At 37.0% G+C, this 5,105-nt stretch overlaps 1 pseudogene across 1 annotated transcript; it reads left to right on the top strand.

The window, feature by feature from the left end:
- Nucleotides 1–1,321: 1,321 nt before the first annotated feature.
- On the top strand, nt 1,322–1,852 carry LOC309558868 (small ribosomal subunit protein uS17-like; annotated as a pseudogene). The gene has a single exon. The product of its transcript is annotated as a small ribosomal subunit protein uS17-like (transcript).
- Nucleotides 1,853–5,105: the final 3,253 nt, after the last annotated feature.

The raw sequence follows: 5,105 nt of genomic DNA, 5'->3' as shown, positions 1-5,105 counted from the left end.
CGCTGTCTGACAGTTCTTAAATAACTAAGATGACGGGGCAACTCAATGACATAGTGTGACCATAGGCCCTTGTGACATCATCGATCCAATGACGTAATTAGATGGCCCCTGCCCCTTAGTTATTTAAGGACTGTCAGACTTTATGGGGTACAGAGCTTTTTTTTTTCTTTTTCCTGGGTCTGTGGTAGTGGCGGGAATCATGATTGATGTTGGATAGGTAGTGTAGTGCTGCACCCATACATATATGAATAATTACATGTTTTTAAAAACAAATTAAAAAAAAAGGGATAGGTAGCATGAGAGTTACCAAAACACATTAACACCAAGATCTCCTAGCATTTTTGCACTTGGTTCCCTTCCCTCAACTGAGAGAGACACTTTAGATGCCCGATAACACTAAAAGAAGTTACTGAAGCTATAACTTCAATGCTGACTAACAAAGCCCTGGGTCCTGATGGTCTAACAGCAGAATTATAAAAGAAAGTGTATGAGCAACTCTTACCGACACAACTAGAAATCCTTTATACAGTCTATGACTCAAAGGAGCTAACAGAATCCTCGCAGGAACAACTATTATATTTATTACAGAACCAGCAAAAGATATAACTAAACCAGATTCCCATAGATCTATTTCCCTATTGAATACCGACACTAAACTGCTAACTGACTTGCTAAAACAATTACAAAATTGATTTATACAAATCAATTCAGATTTATGAAAGGAAAGCCAAAGCAATTAATATTAGGAGAGCATTTCTTATTATGTAAAATACCCCCATCAGTGTGGGTAATAGGGCAGCACTGTCATTAGACTCTGCCAAGGCATTCAACAGTGTTGATTGGCCATATTTGCGGGAGCTATTTGCTTGTTTTAGGCTAGTCCCAAATTTTATAACATAGGTTAAAATCATGTACTCTTTACCATTTATGTGTAAGCGTAAATGGTGAACAATATGAACATCTTAACCACTTGCCGACCGCCACACGCAGATATACTGTGGCAGGCTGACTCAGCTGCGCGAACCAACATTCTACTAGGTAGCGGGAAGACGGTGGCCGCAATTGTCGCCTGACACCCGCGATCGCTCCCCACTGGGAGAGAACGATGGTCAACTGTTGTAAACACACCAGATCGTTCTTCTCTCTGAAATGATCACCCCTTCCCTGCCAGTGTCATTATTACAGTAACAGTGCATAATTTTAGCACTGACTACTGTAGTAATGTCACTGGTCCCCCCTAAAGTGTAAAAAATGTCATTTAGGGGTCCGATCAGTCCACTGCAATGTTGCAGTCCTGCTAAAAATCGCCCAACAGGCCAAGATGGCGGATATATAGACAGAGAGGGCTTATCGGAAGCAGCCAACTATCTTCCAGAATAAGAAGGTAGTGCTTCTTGGGGAGACCGGCAAAGAGAAGCTCCCACGATACTACAGAAATGTTGGTTTGGGTTTCAAGACCCCTAGAGAGGCGACCGACGGCAAATATATTGTTAAGAAAATTCCCATTCACTGGGGATGTGTCTATTCGTGGTCACATTCTTTCAAGTGTGGTCACAATGATGAAGATGCAGAGCACCATTGTTATCCGCCGGGACTACTTGCACTACATCCGCAAGTACAACAGTTTTGAAAAATGTCACAAGAAAATGTCTGTGCATCTGTCCTCCTGCTTCAGGTATGTTCAGATTGGGGATATTGTCACCGTTGGAGAGTGCCGTCCTCTCAGCAAAAATGTCCAATTCAATGTCCTGAAAGAAACAAAAGCTGCTGTAACCAAGAAACAATTCCAGAAGTTTTAATTGTAAAGCAGATGTTTCAGGTCAAATAAAATTTGTAAAAACCTCAAAAAAAATCGCAGATTGCCGCCATTACTAGTAAAGAATAAATAAAAATGACATAAATCTTTCCCCTAGTTTGTAGGCGCAATAACTTTTGCGCAAACCAATCAAAATACGCTTATTGGGATTTTTTTTTTTTTTTAACCAAAAGTATGCAGCAGAATACAAATTGGCCTACAGTTATAAAAAAAAATGTGAGTTTAATTTTATTTATTTTTTTAGGGAATGTTATATAGCAGAAAGTTAAAAATATTGTTTCCAGAAGTTTTAAATGTAAAGCAGATGTTTCAGGTCAAATAAAATTTGTAAAAACCTAAAAAAAAATGCAGATCGCTGACATTACTAGTAAAAAAATAAATAAAATAAATAAAAATTACATAAATCTTTCCTCTAGTTTGTAGACGCATTAACTTTTGCACAAACCAATCAAAATACGCTTATTGGGATTTTTTTTTTACCAAAAATATATAGCAGAATACAAATTGGCCTAAAATGATTAAACAAATTTGAGTTTTTTTTATTTATTTTTTTGGGAGGGTTATATAGCAGAAAGTGATAAATATTGTTCCCAGATGTTTTAATTGTAAAGCAGATGTTTCAGGTCAAATAAAATTTGTAAAAACCTCAAAAAAAACTAAACTAAAAAAAAAAAATTACAGATCGCCGCTATTACTAGTAAAAAATAAATAAAAATGACATACATCTTTTCCCTAGTTTGTAGATGTGATAAATTTTGTGCAAACCAATCAAAATACGCTTATTGGGATTTTTTTTTTTTACCAAAAATATGTAGCAGAATACAAATTGGCCAAAAATGATAAAAAAATTGAGTTTCATTTTATTTATTTATTTGTTTTTTTTTGGAATGTTTTATAGCAGAAAGTGAAAAATATTATTTCCAGAAGTTTTAATTGTAAAGCAGATGTTTCAGGTCAAATAAAATTTGTAAAAACCTAGAAAAAATCCTCAAAAAAACCCTCAAAAAAAATTGCAAATCGCCATAATTATTAGTAATAAATAAATAAAACTTACATAAATCTTTCCCCTAGTTTGTAGACATAATAACTTTTGTGCAAACCACTCAAAATATGCTTATTGGGACTTTTTTTTTTTTACCAAAAATATGTAGTAGAATACAAATTGACCTAAAATGATAAAAAAAAAAAAAAAAATTGAGTTTAATTTTTTTTTTTTTTTGGGGAATGTTATATAGCAGAAAGTGAAAAATATTGTTTTTTTTTTTTTTTTTTCAGAATTGTCACTCTTTTTGTTTATAGCGCAAAAAATAAAAACTGCAGAGGTGATCAAATACCACCAAAAGAAAGCTTTATTTGTGGGGAAAAAAGGACATCAATTTTATTTAGGTACAGCGTTGTGCGTTCACAAAATTGTTTGTTAAAATAATACAGTGCCAAATCGCAAAAAATAACCTGGTCATTAAGGGGGTAAATCCTTCCCGTCCAGAAGTGGTTAATGGAAGCACCAGACAAGGTTGCTCTCCATTGCTTCTATTATCTGGCACCAGCTCTGGAGCTCTAGCAATACTGATCTGAGAATCTAAAGATTAACCACTTAAGCCCCGGAAGATTTTACCCCCATTCCGACCAGGGGGTATTTTGCGATTCGGCACTGCGTGACTTTAACGGACAATTGCGCGGTCGTGCGACGCTGTACCTAAACGAATTTGGCGTCCTTTTTTTCCCACTAACAGAGCTTTCTTTTGGTGGTATTTGATCACCTGTGCGATTTTTTGATCACGCGCTATAAACAAAAAAAGAGCGTCAATTTTGCAAAAATAGCAATATTTTTCACATTTTTTTATATGAAATTCCCCAAAAAAAAAAATTAAAAATCAAATTTTTTTTACTTTTTCGGCCAATTTGTTTTATGCTACCTATGTTTGGTAAAAAAAATCGCAAAAAGCGTATTTTGATTGGTTTGCGCAAAAGTTATCGCGTTTACTAACAAAGGGAAAGATTTCTGTCATTTTTTTTTTTTTTTTTTTTTTAACGTGTAATGGCGGCGATCTGCGATTTTTTTTGCGGTACTGCGACATTGGGGCGGACAGATCGGACCCTTGACTGACATTTTTGACACTTTTGGGGTTACCAGTGACATTTCTACAGTAATCAGTGCTATATATATGCACTGTTACTGTAAAAATACACTGGTAGTGAAGGGGTTAACTTTATTTGGGAGGGAGGGGCTGTGTGTATCCCTAGGGGCGTGCTTTCTACTGTGATTGGCTGGGGCTTGAGCTGTATGGACACTGATCAACGGATCTACATACTAGATCCGAGTGATCAGTATCCTAACAGCAAGGAGAATGACAGGTGGCTTGTTTACACAAGCTGCCTGACATTCTCCCTCTCCCCCGCCGATCGCCGAGTGACCGGCGGACATCGGGTCCGCCGGTCACACGCGCGGGGGGGTCCGTGACCACGCGGGAGCGGGAGCGCGCCTCCGGGGGCGCGCGCTCGCTCCCTAGACCCTCACAAGCTAGTGACGTAGCCCTACGTCACTTTGCCTGTGAGGGGCTGACTGCCGATGTAGATCGGCGTTAGGCAGTCGGCAAGTGGTTAAAGGGTTCATTAAGAACAACAATGAAGAAAAACATGTTTTCTATGCGGACAAAGCTCTGTTATTTCTGGGGGACATTAGTGACTCGATACAAAATCTAATTACTCTAATTCATAAGTTCTCATCCTTCTTTGGACTGGAAATGAATTGGTGAAACTCAACAGTGCTCCCTTTAGACCCACTTAGGAAACTGCTGCCAATTTGTGCATGTTCCCTACAGATCATCAAAACATTCTGATACCTTGGGATGAATATTAAGACCAGCCTAAAGATTATGTAAAAACTAAATTCACTACTAATATCAAATTGAGAAAAAGGGAAATGGTGTCATCTGATTCTCTGTGGTCAAACCTCTTAACCACTTAAGGACCGGAAGGTTTTACCTCCTTAATGACCAGGCCATTTTTTGGGATACAGCACTGCGTTACAATTGCACGGTTGTGTGACACTGTACCCAAATAAAATTGATGTTCTTTTTTCCCACAAATAGAGCTTTCTTTTGGTGGTATTTGAGCACCTCTGCGGTTTTTATTTTTTGCGCTATAAACGAACAAAGAGCAACTATTCTGAAAAAAAAACAATATTTTTTTACTTTCTGCTATAAAACATATCCAATAAAAAAATAAAATGTTTTCATCAATTTAGGCCAATATGTATACTGCTACATAATTTTAGTAAAAAAAATCA

This window comes from Pelophylax lessonae, assembly GCF_965119305.1.
Source record: "Pelophylax lessonae genome assembly, chromosome: 6".
Lineage (NCBI taxonomy): Eukaryota > Metazoa > Chordata > Amphibia > Anura > Ranidae > Pelophylax > Pelophylax lessonae.
This window is presented reverse-complemented; position numbering and strand designations above follow the sequence as displayed.